The sequence below is a fragment of the Lygodium microphyllum genome, chromosome 16, assembly GCF_053477565.2.
Source record: "Lygodium microphyllum isolate KBCC chromosome 16, Lygodium_microphyllum_v1.1.10, whole genome shotgun sequence".
Classification (NCBI taxonomy): domain Eukaryota; kingdom Viridiplantae; phylum Streptophyta; class Polypodiopsida; order Schizaeales; family Lygodiaceae; genus Lygodium; species Lygodium microphyllum.
In genome coordinates this window covers 130,341,862-130,359,071 of record NC_141150.1, presented here as the reverse complement: position 1 = coordinate 130,359,071, position 17,210 = coordinate 130,341,862, and the positions used below count along the sequence as shown (strand labels likewise).

General features: G+C 40.0%; 1 pseudogene; it reads right to left on the bottom strand.

Annotated features, from left to right (window-relative positions):
* Positions 1-522: 522 nt before the first annotated feature.
* LOC148023430 (putative pentatricopeptide repeat-containing protein At3g11460, mitochondrial pseudogene) lies at positions 523-5,079 on the bottom strand (annotated as a pseudogene).
* Positions 5,080-17,210: the final 12,131 nt, after the last annotated feature.

Sequence of the window (17,210 nt, the reverse complement as noted above, 5' to 3'; positions counted from 1 at the left end):
TTCATAAAAAGGCTTTGCTTTGTATGCCAAACACCTCTTATATCTTGTTCAAGGTGTTGGTAAAGTAGAGCTTCCAATAACATGTGAAGGTATACTTAAGTCACTTATTAGTGCTTTACATAATGGGCATCAAGAGAACCTATTGTCTATTTTTATCATTACTAAAGAATAAGTTGTGGCATGCACATTTTGGACACTTGAATTATGCGTCCTAGTTGGGTCTTGCTAGATAAGACATGGTGTCTTACCATATTTGTAGGCTCTTGCAAGACGTGTATTGTGTTTCATTCTCTAAGGATGGTGCAAATACGGAAACTAAGAAATCACAATTTGTACGTGACGATGTTTGGGATCCTATGATGACACTTTCGATTGGTTGAATATTTGTAGTATGTAACATTCATTGTTAACTCTAGTGGGGTAACATTCATTGATGATTATAGTAGATTTACATGAGTTCAGCCTCGGAAGTTAGAAGTGTTTATACTCATCAGATTTATTTGTGGCTGAGAACGAGATACATATTATACATTTGGTGCATTACATACATAAGGGGAAGTACATCTCTGAAGAAAAGTTTCATGGGTTTATAGTAGAAAATGCAATTATGGGAGAAGAAGGCATGAACCATCAATGTAGAGTGCCTTATACATATCTTCCAAAATAGAGTGGCTAACCAGACAAATAGGACCTTCGGGAGATGACACGATTCATGGTGAAAGCTAGTTCCTGCTCGGTAGCTCTTGTGCAATTCTAATTACATAATGTAGAGTCGTCCAACTAAGGCTTTGCAATCAGTGACGCCTTATCAGGTTTGGCATGCTAGAAAGCCTTTCAATCCCATCTATGTGTTTTTCCAACTAAGGCTTTGCAAACAGTGACGCCTTATCAGGTTTGGCATGCTAGAAACTTTCAATGCCCATCTATGTGCTTTTGGACCCTTGGCTGAGGCTCTTGTGCTTGAGAAACAACCTACAATGCTGGATGGCAATGCATGCTCCGACTATAGATTCTTTACCATCTATGCAGTCTCATATACAACCAGAGATGTTCACCATTAATCGATCGATTGATAGAACGAATACGGTATGTGATTGGAGAAGGCTCTTCACGATCTGCATAACAAAATCTTGTAGTCAGGGTTAACAATATAATCCTTCACAAATACTGTCATTTCAAAGTACATGCTAGTTGACCTTTACTAAAACATTTTCAAAGTATACATATGGTTCTCCATTTATGACAAGTTGTAGTGTCCCGTCTATTAACTGAGGTTTATGCTTTGTTTATGACATGATGCAGTGTCCCATCCATTATCTGAGGTTTATGGGTCCTTGGTTCTCGAAGATGCAACCACTCTTTTGCAATGACAAGATGGGGCTTCTTTCAACGTGAAGTGGTTAGATAATATCTCTTCAACCTTGAGCTCAACTCTTGGAATCATTTCAATTTTGACTCACCACAACAGACCAGACACATTCCCACTATCCTGAGGTTGGAATCATTTCAATTTTGACTCTAAGCACCTCATCACAACAGACCAGACATTCCCACTATCCCAATCATGTAGTCTACTTATTGAATAATGATCTAGGCAGGTAGAAAAAGGGTAAATTGATTTCAGGGCTAGATGTATGGCAGGGCAGCTATGTCTCTAAACCGGTTTGTTCCTTTGTAATGCACTCTGCAATTTCATCTCTTCCTCGTGTAATTCTCTATTGGAAGGAATTTTGCTGATCCTGCCTCATTTGAGGCAACTTTAGATCTTCTAAGTAATCATCTGGCTCAGATCTTCTAAGTAATCATCTGGCTCTACCTCAGTTGACTCTTGTCCTGAGGTTGCATAATCATATATTGACCTTAGTTCAAGAATGGGTGATGTCAGTACTATCATTTTCAACAAGACTGTCTTTTAGCATATCTTTGTTGCTACCACAGGGTTGAAGTATTCTCCCTGAAATTGTTTGCCCACCCAAACCTCATACCCATGATTGTTCACTATTGGAGAGGAGGGATTTGTACAGATGACGTGTTCTTTATTTGATGTCTGCTATTGTATATTTTTTATTTGCTTTTATAAACGAGTGCTATTGTACACCACTCCTTGTTTGTAATCAATGTATGTTGCACTGCTTAATGACATGCCAAAGCTTTCAAGAACCATGTCAAGAAAGCACGTATGGGATAAATAGCATAGACTAGTTTTCAGCATGCGACATCATAAAAACATTATTCTCGCAACCACATACTAGTCTCTGCTTCTGTCTGTGGCTTCAAGGGTCCTGCTTTTGCAAGTAGGGGACTTCACAAGCTGATGGCTGAGGTAAAGGGGGTTAAGATGAGGCTTAACCACAATAAAAAGACAAGGTTAAGAGGGTCCAATAAAATCACTGACAGCATCAAAGAATTTGGAGAACGGGAGAAAGGTAAAAAGCTAGGCACATAAGAGTTTCGTTAGGCGAAAATATATTTCACAAGGATTGTCCAAATCCATATGCCCCCCCACCAATTTTCATTCATCCACTGTGATGACTAAACATGTCCTCATCTTATCTTGCTGGACTAGTTCTCATCAGTCGACCAGATTGATCTTTGCCATAGCAGGATCATGCTACAAGCACTTTTGCAATCTGTGGCTGCCCACCCTATTATCCAAATCTGTAATGCTCATATAACTTGTTTTCTGAATATGAACTGATTGGACTTGTCCAATCTCGCTCAGGAGTAAGTACATCAGGCCATCTGTCTCTGTTGCAAAACTCACCACCCATTGACGCAGGAGCACTTTCCAGACTTGAAAACATGAAAACAACTGCCATCTCTGCATATAATAGTTCGTTGCTCTACAGTTGAAATAAAAGACATAAGTGAATGGCAATCAGCACAAAGGCGGTTGTCTGTTATGACATTTATACATGTCCCCTCAGAAGTACTGATAAGTCCATAGGCAATGGCAAGCATCTCACTATGTACATCAAACAAGCCGGTGCTTGCTTTGTTAAGAAAGTCAAATGCATGTTTTTCCCCATTCACCAGCATTAACTGCTCTAATTTGCCATATATCTTCTTGCTTTCAGGATGTTTTCTATCCCCTGGCGTAAATGAATGCACATGTCCACCTATTTCGATCCAACTCTTTCCCACCTCTTTACCAGATAGCATCCTTGCTCTCATTGCATCAATCTTCTTTGCATCTTCCCACATTTGTGCATCAACATACATATTGGACATCACAATATATATGATAGCTTGTTCTTTATCCAAACTCACTGCACGATCAAAAGCCTGTCTGGCAAGCTCTATGTTATTCCATTTCTGGCAAGCACCTAACAAAGTACTCCATGTCACAAAATCAGGTATAAATGGCATCTTTTCCAAGATCTTCAATGCCTCGTTGAGTTGTCCTGCACGACCAAGTAGATCTACCATGCAGTTATGGTGCTCGAGTGTCAAAGTGATGCCTTGCTCTTGACCCATAGCTTCAAAGTACTCTTGGCCTTTCTCAACCAGACCTGCATGACTGCAAGAGCTTAGAACAGTAAGAAAGGCAACACCATCTGGTCGGACACCTTCTTTCAGCATTTGTTCAAACAATAAGCAGACAAGTTGAACTTCCCCATGGCGAGCATGTCCTGCAAGTAGGGAACTCCAGGAAACTACATCTCTAACTGGCATCTTGTTGAAAACATCATATGCTTCCATGAGTAAGCCACACTTGGTGTACATATCCACCAATGCATTTCCAATAAGAAGGTCCCTCTCAGAACCAGCTTTCATAATTTCAGTGTGGATGTCTTGACCAATATCTATGACTCCTGCATTACCACAAGCTTTCAAACTGCAAATGTGTGTGATGTCATTCGGAAACACACCCTCACTTTGCATTTGCTCCAAACAGTGCAGTGCTTCTCTAGCATGCCCATGTTCAGTATAGCCTGTGATTAATGCTGTCCAAGAGATTACATCTCGAACCGACAGTGAATTGAAGACTGCCCATGCTTCCCTCAGTGAGCCACATTTGGAATACATATCCACCAAAGCATTGCCAATAACAAGGCCTTTTTCCAAGCCTTCCTTAACAATCTCGCAATGTACTTCATGGCCTCTGTCACTGGTTCCCAAGCTGCAACAACCCTTCAAGCTGCAAACAAATGTCACAGTATTAGGAGAAAAACCATCGAATTTCATTGACCATAAACAGTTCAATGCTTCTACATTAAATCCATGCTCAACATAGCCTGCAATCAATGATGTCCATAAAACAACATCCCTAATTGGTAACTCATCAAACACATCACGTGCTTCTATAAGGGAACCACATTTTGCATACATATCTAATAAGGTACTGGCAACAAAGGGGTCTTTTTCGAAACCTTCCCTAACAATTTCACAGTGTAATTCCTGTCCCCTCTTCAAGCATTTCAGAGTAATACAACCTTTCACAAGGACTTGAAATATGTAGCTGTTTGGACATATGCAATCATCTTGCATTTGGTGGTACAAAGCAAGGGCATGTTTGTAGTTCCCGCTCTCAACATATCCATGAATAAGTGCAGACCACGAATACTCGCTTTGGTAGAGGAGCTTGTAAAAGACCTGCTCAGCATCATACAGGCTTCCACATTCCACAAACATGGTCACAAGGAAGCTTCCGAGCACTCGATGTGTATCAAGTCCATGGTTCCGAATATGAGCATGTGCTTGCTTTGCATACGGCAGATGCTTGTTCCTCTTGCACATCTGCAGGATACTGACAAGATCATTCAGGCAGGGCAGTCGGGAGCTGCATTCGAGAGAAGCAAGTGCAATCTCGAGGTTTTCCATCTGCGAGCGCAATTTCAGATATACATGAGATGCATATGGGCCAGGCGACCGGATCTGCAATGTCTGATTCATCGTACTCCAGTTGTGTGAGATGAAAACATCATGGTCTATGATGGGAAAGGGTCTGTGTCTGCCCGCTAGAGCCATCTCCACGATACCTTGGCAGCCTGTTGGCGGACAGACGAGAAGCGCAGACGCTTGAGACATGCTTCCTCGCACCTCTCGGATTGTTTGCATTGGACGGTGTACAAATAAATATAGCTCCCTTGAAAAGTGGGGAGCAAAGGGCCACTTTAGTACAACAAACATAGGGAAATTTGAAAATAGTATGCTCATAATGAATTAAGTGAGATTTTACAATTCTTCCTTTGCAAGCGGTCAGACTTGACCAAAAATGAAGTCATTAACAAGATGTTCTCAAAGAAAATGGTGGTGAGAGTTGGCCAAAACTAGAGCTATTAGGTAGAGATGTTAAGAGGAAAAAAAATGGAGCCATCAACTTGAAAACATTAGAAGCAATAGACATGGGCACATCTATTACGAGTAATGTCAACTTCAACACATGGATAGGTGGCTCATAGCATGGGTGGTACAAAATTGCAACACTTCTCCCATTTAAGATTTGGTCTTTGTCCCCATCTTGCCAAGTTTGTGCTTTACTCTCAAGCTTTGAGCTTCTTAGTGCCTTACTCTCAAGCTTCAAGTGTCATGTCTAGGTTGTCGAAGTGCTCGCATTTGATTGGTTGTGATGTAAAGTAATGCATCCAGGTGGCATATTGGATTGCATGCTACACAATATTTCCAACAAACATTGAGTCAATCTGTCAACCATTTATAGCTAGTGAGTCTTCATTCAATATCTCCTATTTGAAAAACCATAGTGTATTTACATGTTAGAATTGTTTAAAAATAGATTAAATAATATAAATAAAATCAGATCAATAAAACAATGTGTGTGTGTTGTGCCCCTCAGCCTCTACATTGGCCTAAGTACAAACAATGGTTGACCTTTTTGGCAACATCATCGTGTTGATTACGCCCTTTCTGTAGCTGTTATGCAACCAAAAGCTCTGATATACTCTGTCCAATTTAGATAAGAGAAACATAAGTTGCCTATCTTGCCATTTTACAATAAGATAAACATAATCAAAACCAATTGGCTAACAAGTTCATGAAGATGAAAATGAACATAAAGGAGAAAGAGGGGAAAAGCTTTTCCCTTTTGGAATCTCAAAATAAGAATATAAAATAGCTCAATGATATTTTGAATCTCCATTCTTTGAGCCCACACAATACATGCACGCTTTTGTACCTACATAACATCATTTCTTCGTATTGACATAGAGGAGTTGGTTGAGAAACTCAATGATAGCATTTGGAATGCTTGAGTAGGCAACTAGGGGGGGGGGGAGAGAGAGAGAGAGAGAGAGAGAGAGAGAGAGAGAGAGAGAGAATAGAGAAATTTGCATCCCTTGCAATTCTGTAGCCTTCAACATGTGCCTTTTCAACAACCTTTGACGAGCACCATCCACAACTAGCACACCGCTCACCTTGTGCTACTTCACAAGGGCCAACCTTCACAACACGTGGTGCGCCAACTTAATTTATGTTTTTCCTCAAAATAATCAACACACACATAATTATCTTCATACATGTAATTGTATGAAGATGCGGAGTACAATACGGATATATAATGCTAAGGGGGCACAAGTTGGCCATCACATCACACGTGGAACTCTATGGGGGGTGCAAGCGGAGGTGCCCTTCTCGGGTGCCCCCACATCTTATAACTGAAGCAGAGGAGGAGGAGGAGGAGGGGGAGAGGGGGTTGCTAAGGGGGCCACGGGCTTGCCATCACCATGGCCGTGTAATTGATGTAGGGGCATAAGTACCACTCAAATGGAGGAGGAGGAGGAGGAGGAGGAGAGGGAGAGGGGATTCCCAAGTTGTGACAAGGGGAGGAGGAACAATGTTAAATGATGCATGAAGGAGAAAAAGGGGAGGAGAAGCAAAGTTAAGGGATGCAATAAGGAGCAAAAAAAGTCTAGAACAAACAAATTGGGAGAGAGAGAGGGGAGGGATACACATATGTGTTACTTTTAACTCTCACATGTGTGTGAGATGGCATGAATGTAGAGTAGTGACATGTGTAAGATGTCATTATCTATCATCTCACACATGTCATTGCTCTACTATCATGCCATCTCACACACATGTGACAGTTACAACTAACACATGTGTATCCCCCCCTTTGTTAAGCATGCTCTCCTCGGACTTTTTGTTTCAATTCCTTTTTATAAAAGAACCTTATTCCACTTAAGAGCTTTTGAAATATTTATATTATCCTTATAATTACATATTTATGTGCAATGCTTAATTAAGTTTAAGGGGTCACTAAAGTAACATTAAGGGATGCATTTCTTGAATATATTATATAAATGAAGATGTTATATTTATGTGCATTTCTTTGTAACAAATCCAATGCTTGAATCGTGTATAGTACTTCTTTCACTAAATTTGGTGTGCGTCAAAGAGGTCACATGCCACTATGGAGCTTTTATACATTGACATGTATGGTAAACGATGTGTGTTATTTATGGTGTTTAAGCACACATAGAGATAGAGATTGTTTTTTGCTGAACTTGAAGAATTCAAGGGTGAATACTATTTCCTACTTTCAAGAGTGAATTGAGTACTCCTCTAGTAGGGTAATACTTGCACAATCATAAATACACATGAGGTTCTTGAGACTCAATAGAATGACTTTCTCTCCTCACAATCACCATCACTCTCCTCTCAAAGTTGCAACAACCCCTGGTTTAGATATGAAAGGGCAACTCTTGCATTCAAAGGATAACTTGATAAAGATAGCTTGAGAGTTTTCTTACAATCAACTCTTGTCTTTAAGGGTACCTTTTTTAGCACCCTTCAATAAAAGGTGCTATCCTTCAAGAAGGATTCTATAAGCTTCTAAACGATGTTCAAGAAAATTGTTTCTGGGAGCAGATCCAAAAACATTTGGCCTAAAGCAATTCAAGATGATTGAATGACATTGCAAGACATGCACTTGCTAGAAACTACTAGAGGTTGTGATATATATTTGTCAATTCAATAAATTAAATTTTTTGCCTTGGGAATAGCTAGACCTCCCTATAAGTTCTCCCTTGGAGCCCATAAAGCATATATGTCATTGTTTCTACTTTTATTAAGAACTTTGGATCCAATGTTATCTCACACATATGAAGATGCTCAATCATAATGCCACGGTTGACACTTACAATAGTGACATTCCAGAGGTGGTTGCATCCAGGCCACAAAGGCACATGAATGTGAAGAAGGCAAAGCAAATGTCTAGGGGTAAAGCCATTAGGCGAGCACTAATAGCTACACAAAACAAGCGAACCTCTACTAATAGTCGCAAAGTTGTTGGAGCTATAGTGCTTGGCAACAATTAGAATTTTCAATGCAATAAGATATTGCCTCAAAGTTCGAGGTTGAGCAATAGCTCCAAAACTTTTAGCAACAACAAATATAAACAGTTGCATAGCAACGCATTGCTTGGATGGTTGGAGTTGATGTAGCTTTGTATGGACTGCTAAACATTGCTTTTGGCATACATAGGGACACAAGTGAGTTATATCGAGAGATGTGGGGGATGTTGTGGGTGGGGAGGAAGGATCAATGTTACAAAGCTTAAGTCTCAAATCGATAGGATTGAGGTTGAAGGTATGAACTTCAGGATGCAACTTGGTTGTCTTAATGCAATGACTATTAGGCTAAGCAATGGAGTGAGTGGTAGAACAAGTAGCAATGTTTCACCTATTATGGTGGGTGATGTGCAAGCACTATTATTTTGTAATGTAAATCTGAGAGTTAGGTTCACTCCCATACTATTTGTATTAATAGCAATAGACTTCCAAGAAAAAGAGAATAATCTCTATTTTATTTTTACCTTGGAATGGCTCATAGACCCTAGGAAATCATGCAATGAAGTAATATCAATCATGTGGCCACAAAAGTGGGCTAGATGCCCAAGGGGAAGGTGAAATTTTTAACCCTAGAAAACTTGTATACAAAGGATGAATAATAATAGAAGAGACTATTCATGTCTGTGCAAACTTTTGCTCCTTATCTTCTTGCTACTCTATTATCTATGTGTCAGAGTGCTAGAGAGAGAGTGTGAGAGAGAAAGTGGAGTGAGGGGCATGGCATTTTGAAGCTCTTTGCATTCTCTCTCTTCTTCTCCATCCCATCTTCTTGGTGATTAAGTGTGTGAGTGAGAGCATGTGAAGTTGAGAGTGTGAGGGACATGGCTACGTGAATTTCTCTCCTTCTCTTCATCTCCTCAATCTCATTATTGACAACTCCTCTCTATGTGGCTAGAGAGAAAAGGTAAGCAAAGGGCTATATATGTGGATCATGATGTGATGCTTATCAACACATTGCAACTACAATGTGGTAAGCATTGATAAGCGCACTCAATACATTTTCCTTGAATTGAACAGTCATTTAGTAGGTTGGTTGGTTATGCATGTAGTGTGAGTAGACTAGGTGAGAGATAGTCATACACTTCATACATCGAGCTTTTGAAATAATAAGGGTGGACCATTGGACATATCACCCATGTAGTCTCTTGCACACCTTGCGTAGTGGAATACAAGAAGGTACTTGTATATCAACTTCAAAATGCATGCAAATAATTAGATTTCATTTTTGTTCCTGATCAAATTTCATTTTATTTTTGTTGGATCAGATGAGATTTTCAATTACGATTTATTTAAAACCATTAAGTCAGGAATAAATTGTACATTTTTAGAATGAAAAATGAAAAGAAAAGCTTGTGAACATTATGGTGAGTGTGTTAAAATGAAAATATCAATTATTTGAGCCATCTTTTGTTACATTGGTCACAAGGCACCTTTCCACATCAAAAGAAATGTGGTTAGTTGTGGATTTGAAAGGGAAAAAGTTAAAGATACCATCACGTGTACAATGTTAGACATGAAAGTTTTGAGGAGAGAGAAGGAGATACATCCCTATAGGAAGAAGGGCTAGTTACTACTCATTGGGGGGCAAGCTAATGGTAAGTACACACACACACACACACACACACACACACACACACACACACACACACACACACACACACACACACACACACACACACACACACACACACACACACACACACACACACACACACACACACACACACACACACACACACACACACACACACACACACACACACACACACACACACACACACACACACACACACACACACACACACACACACACACACACACACACACACACACATAATGCTTCAAAAGAAAAATGATTCTTGCTTTTTACTTTGGGGGGGAACCCTTATATTAGCACCCTACCCCTATTGTGATGCTATAGGTGCTCTGCTGCCTTCTTACATCGATTGCCATAGCTTGGAGGAAGCTAATGTATAGTAGGCATTTGTGTGTTGTACCAACACGAAAAACATTGTTGCATTGTTGATGGTGTGATCTTCATGATCAGCAAGCATGCATACACGTTAAATCAATGCATGTTCAATCATCCTAGCAACAATAAGGATTAGGTTGTTGGCTATCCACAAGCATCAAATTGCCAATAGCAAGCATGATTATTGGTGTTACCATAGTAGGCAAGACCTCATGGAAAACATTTGTTGTTTGGAGCAATAGAGTCGAATCTTCTAGTAACAATCATTTTAAGTATCACCATGTCACCTTCAATAATAGACATTGTTAATTGTTGCAAGGAGAAAAAGGATCTACAATTTCTGAAAAGAAAATGGTTTTGTAAAATTTGTTCTATTATTTTGTTGAGAGTAGGCTCCCCTTGTGGAAATTATATTAATCAGATGGCACTTTGAAGTTACAGCTTGCATTAATCAAATTTCAGATTGAAGCATATAATAGGAGGCATGACTAGTCAAAAGGCCACAAAGAGGGGTAGAATGCCCAAGGCATGGGGAAACCATAACCCTAAATTTTATGTATGAATAGGATGAAAACTAATGGAAGAAGCTATTCATGTGTATGCAAATTTTGCTTTCTTGATTCTTTGCACCCTTTTTGCCTTGAGGGAGGAGTGCCTTCGTGAGTGAGAGTGCAAGAGAGTGAAGGGGCGTGGAATGAGAAGCCTTATTCTTCTCTTCATCTCTTTGAGCTCATCATGGGTGTCTCCTCTCCATTGTAGCAATGAGGAGGTGAGATCGAAGCTAAAGGATGGCGCAGTTGGATTGGGAATGAGGCAAGAGCCAATACAATGACCACAACAAGATAAATATAGGTAAGCATATTCTCCCATCATTACTGTGGATTTATCATATGAGTAGACTAGGTGAGAGCTAGTTGTGTATATCAAGTGCTACTTCGACTACAAAGTTGCTCATGTGCATCACATCATGAAATAGGATATGGGAATTGTGTGCTAAGTTTGAAACATGGGAAGTAGTTAGATCATAGTCTTAGGTTTTTTAATAATGCTATTCATGCTATTTATAATAAGCAAGGAGTAAGGTAGAAGACTAGGTACACATGTTCATCAAGAACATTAATATTCTTGGAGAAGGTAATAGCAAAGAAAATTGAAAGAAATAAATATATTGAATTTATTAGGAAATTACAACTATAATGGGTGCTTCTATCATGAGCCACACACGCACACACACAGAGTCCTTTCCATATCACTACATTTACATTTGTTGAGGAAGGAAAATTTAGAAGAGAAAACATGATGAGAAAAAGAATGTAGATGCTTTTTTGAGAAACTCCTCCCATCATCATCATCATCATCCTGTGTATCTTCAAGGCCCATGTTGTCAAAAATTGCATTGTCCTATCATCGTCATCATCTTTGTGATCATCATGAGTAACACAACACTCATAATCTTTGTCATTATGAGTAATAGCACCACCATCATAATCTTCATCATCATCAAGATCATCATTGTGATCATCATCATCACGTGCTTCATGCCACCCATTGTACCATGCTTTGTTGCTCCATAATACCTTGCTATAGGCCACGCCGGTTGTACCATGCCACCTGTTGTACCATGCTTCCTTGCTCCATAATACCTTGTTATAGGCCACGCCGGTTGTGTGCACACTGCTCTAGCATCTTTATCATCACTTTCATCATCATTAACTTCAATAGCAGCCCAACAATCATCATCATCATCGATCTTCATTAGTAACATGTTGGCTACTAGATCATGCGCACCCATAGAGACCATATTGCCTTGCTTCATGCTACGTGCTTGTATGCTACCTTCTTGTCTATGCACACGACATGAAAATCATACTTCTTAGCATTGATATTGTCATAATCATCATATTCATCAATTGCAATAGCACAATAATCATCATAATTACCATAATCAGGAGTACAAGTGATATAAGCATCATCATCATTAGCATAAGGAGTAACAACATCATAATCATCAACTTCATCAGCATTGGGATTGTCTTATACACATCTCTATCATCATTGGAATCATCATCTGAACCATAACCCTATTCTTCACCACTGGTTTAAAGGTGGAGCTTGAGTGGACACACATAAGCGAAAGCAAGAGCTATGGCTGATGAAGCACGAGAGAGAGAGAGAGAGAGAGAGAGAGAGAGAGAGAGAGAGAGAGAGAGAGAGAGAGAGAGAGAGAGAGAGAGAGAGAGAGAGATTGAGTGTGGGAACTCTAATAGTCACAATGTGTGACTAGGCTTCCCTTATTCAATAGTCATTGAAAGAATAAAGAATAAAGTGACAATGATGGGCGCCTACCACTTGCAATGTACAAGTGTGCGGTCATGGAGTGTGGAGTAAATATAGGGCGATATAGGCATATGTGCCTTTACCCCCAACAACCTCCCACTTGAAGACAAATGTGCCTCTAATTAAGGAGAGGACAAGAAAAAGTGACAAAGTACAAATGTATATAAAGTACAATAGGATGAAGTTGCCTTATTTGCAAGGGGGGGACTAAGGAGAAGTAGGAGGAGGGAGGAAGGTGGTACCTCATAGTACCTAATAGTTGTGCATAGTGCACAGTCCCCGTGGACTAGTGCACAGTACACAATGCACAAATGCATAGTATCCCACATTAGGACACTTCCACTAAGTCTTGCATTATATATATCCTTTTAGCAATGTACACCTCACATCAATCCACCTAGGCATACATGCATGTACACACAAAAACCCACACACATACACTAGTATGCACATAGTGTCTCCTTTTTTTCTTTTCCTCTAAACTCACACCTCCTAGGGGTGTTGCATGGGTAGGAGAAAGAGAGAATGAGGCACTTATAGTGCCCTATATACCATCCTACCACATCTAGAACCCTACACTTAGCCACTTTGCACAAGGAATCAACCCACATTAGTGTATTGCATCCTTGTACATCCACATGCACTATGCATTGAACTAGCATACAAGTGCACCATGACCCAACACATTGCACTTCACTCTCGTACACTATACATAAGGCACTACACATAATTCATTGAAAGTAGACACTACATTCCCTACACACAATCTAATGCACAAATCCATTGTTTCATTCCATCTAATCATTCACCTAGATGTACTAGTGTATATGTGCACTAGTGTACCCACATACAAGTAGCCCATTAGTGTACTTTCCTACCCCCAGCATGGCTCACTCATATCACGATGCACCCACCCTCTAGCCTATTAGGAAATTAGCTTCCTTACATCATCCCCCTATGCACTAGCCCCTACTCTCAGTACACATTGCATACACACATGCACTAGGTCACACCACTCTAATGCACAAAAAGTAGACACATGCTTATGAGTCGGTGACTTGACTCTTTTTTCTCTCACTCAATTGACACTTTCCCTATTTGCAAGGGGGCTCTAAGGGGAGAGAGGAAGGAAGAAATGGACACCTTGTAGTGCATTAGTGTATGCTCCCATAACACATAGGTAACCCACTGTCTTAATTCTTGCATCTAACTTAGAATACCCCCCCACTTTCCACCTATACCTCACTATTACACCTCCTTAGACTCTCGCTAGTGCACTACATAGCGCAATAGTCTATGACCTAGTGCATAGCACATAGTGCACACATGCACACGTACACATAGTGTAGATACCTACTCATATTGCAACTATTTACCCTACCTAGTATACAGACTGTGCACCACACCCTACACTACAAGCTTTTTAGCATCCTAAACCCAACCTCACACACCACCTAGTGCACATATGCACTTGCACTGTGTGCACATGTGCACATTGCATAATGCATAGCGCATGGCGCACATGTGCACACTGCACTGGCACCCATCCACCTTATATTCAACCCACCTAGTGCATATACACACTTTGTCACCCATCCACACACACATAGAACATCCTACTACATAACTCATCACCTTAGTGCACAATGCATAGTGTATGACACACAAGTATACATGGACCGATGCATAGTGCATGGTGCACAGCACATGGTGCATACAGACACCACACCTAGCCCCATGCAATCAACAAATTCTAGCCTAGACAATCCTAGGGGATCTTTAGACCTTAGTCACATGTAGAACTTTGCATTGAAACCCCAATACTCAAACATAAGAACAACTAAGTCAATCAAAGTGATGTTATGAGTTAAAAACACCTCCCCCAAATTTGTTTGGAAATCTTGTTTGCACACAATGCACTAAGAACTAATAAAACTTAAAACAAGAACTTATAAAACAAGAAGATAATACTTTTTGGATATTCAAAACATTGTTCAAACAATTGTTGAAAATGAGCAGACAACAAAACAATACAAACATGGAAAACTAAGCCAATAGTAGCAAGCCTGGGACTTGCAATCATAGCATAGGTGCATGTGCCTATGAAGTGGACGTTATCTTTTGACTCCCATTGCTAGTCATGACCCTAGTCCTGTTTGATCCTTTGGATATAGGAAACACACATATCCTTGAGTTGATCAACCATGTAATTCAACTAGTCAACGAAGAGACCACCTATCCTTGACTTGATCAACCATGTAATTCAGCTAGTCAACTAAGAGACCACCTATCCTTGACTTGATCAACCATGTAATTCAACTAGTCAACCAAGTGACCATGGAGAGAGTTGATGGAGAGAGTTGATACTTCTAGCTTCCAAGAGGTTGCAAACTTTGATGTCTTAGCCATGACCCTTGAAGCTATGGGAAAAACCTTGTGGAGTTGCAGAGGCAAGGGACACCATCAATTGGTATTGGACATCAACAATGATACTAAACAATAGCTTGCAATTATGCAAGTAGAAATGGATAGCATCTGCAGGGTGTTGTTGAATGTCGGAGCTTCAAGATCCTTGCAAGATTCATTATGAGATCTTGTATAATGATGTTTCTTCTGTCATATTAATATGCTACAAGTAGGCACACACATAGCTCCAGGCACTATTAACATGGATGGGGAATACTCTAGGAAAAAAGGATTGACCTAAAATTTCATTAAGAGCCAAATAACTAAAAACCATGTTGGGGATGATCGTTACAACTTTGTAGAATAGTCCGAACAAGTTTGTGGGTTGAAAAACCTTACAAGTGATGCTAAGCAAGCACAAATGTTTAAACTATGTCTTTGAGAGAAGGTGCAAACTTAGTTAACTAGACTTGATGCCATAGAGAAAGCCTCATTTATAGTACTCAAGGGTCTATATATAAACCATTTTGCAAAGACTAACTATGGGGATAACCTCATCATGTGACTGATGAACACTAACCAGCAAGAGAAAGAGAGCATGCAATACTATGTCTCAAAAGTAAGGAGCCTATTCAAGCATATCCCAAATCTTGAGAGACCCACTTCCAAGGGTGTAACTAAAGATTTCAGTAAGGGTATCTGGGATGGAAGAGTTTATGAAACAATGGTAGGGAACTCAAATCTCAACTGCTCAAGCATCAATGACGTGCTTGACAAAGCAATTTGTATTAATGACCTTCATTGAGAGAGAAAGCCAATAAGAAAGGTTCATACAAGAAAGTAGCCACAACAAAGAAGCCAGCTACAATCAAGAAGCAACAAAGCCAAATACACCTAGGAAACCAACTGCAACCAAGAAGCCAGCCACAGCCAAGAAGCAACTTGCCAAGAAGGCAACAATAGCTAAGAAGGCAACGATAGCCAAGAAACCACATGTTTCCAAGAAGGCACCTACCAAGAATCTTACATCTACAACAAAAAATAAGGAGTCTCCCTTTGGCAAGCATAAGAGAACAATCGAGGAAATGGTTGGAGCAACTAAGGAGATAACCAACAAGAAATAGAATCTTGGTGTTGACAAAGGCCCCATGCCACCACAAATTTCCCCAAAAGCATCACCACAAAGGCAAAGTGGAGCTCAAGATTCCCAAACTGCAACTAAAACCCCCCAACATGTCATACTGAAGTCTCCACAAAGGAAAGGTGCATATCAAATATTCTCTAGATGATCCCCTGGTTCAATAAGCAAGTAGCTAGAGTCTACGTCATCTCTTTAGGAAAATTGTAGTGCCCTAGTTGGGGGATGTATCAAACAAGGCAATTGTAAATATCTACTGGATGAATTTGGTACTTTTTTTAGTTTCTCTTATTCCCTTTAGAAATATTAGTCTACAATTCTCTCTAACTCATTACAAGCATACTAGTCTACTGAAAACTAATTCACTAAAAAGGAAAAGGGAAAATGTTCTATAAAAGAAATGAGGTTAACTCTTTGTAGATCTTACAATGCCCTCATGGGGTAGCTAAAAACATGCATGAAGAGCCTCACTATTGAGCACTTTGCCTTCCTGAGGAGATTGATGGACATTGGATGAGCTGACATCTTTTTCCTCATCGTGTTGTACATGTGTACATGTTGTACTATCTTTTCTTTTTTCTCTCTCTCACTGGGGCAGATTCGCCTTTAAGTGGGAGGTTGTTGGGGATAAAGGTATTTCCACCTAGCCGCCAGTGTATTACTACACTGACAATGCACGCCAGTGCACACTGCAGGTGGCGGGTGCCCATCACAGTCACTTATTCTTTATTCTTTTAGTGACAGTTTGAATAAAGGAAGGCCCGGCCACACATTGTGGTTGTTGGAGTTCCCATTTTTGAGTCTCTCTCTCTTGGCTCTTGCTCTCCATCTGCCATAGCTCTCACTGCCAAGCTTCTTCCTCTTGGGTTCCACTTCCCTTTCAGAAATCATATTTGAATCTGGACTAATATCAAAAACATATATTGTTGCTCCATACCTGACAATGATTGCTATTAGTTTGATTGTTGGAGAGTCGAGCCTCATGAATTGAAGGAGCTTGCAGCCTAAGGTTGATCACTAATTTAAGGGCAAGCTAGCATAATGA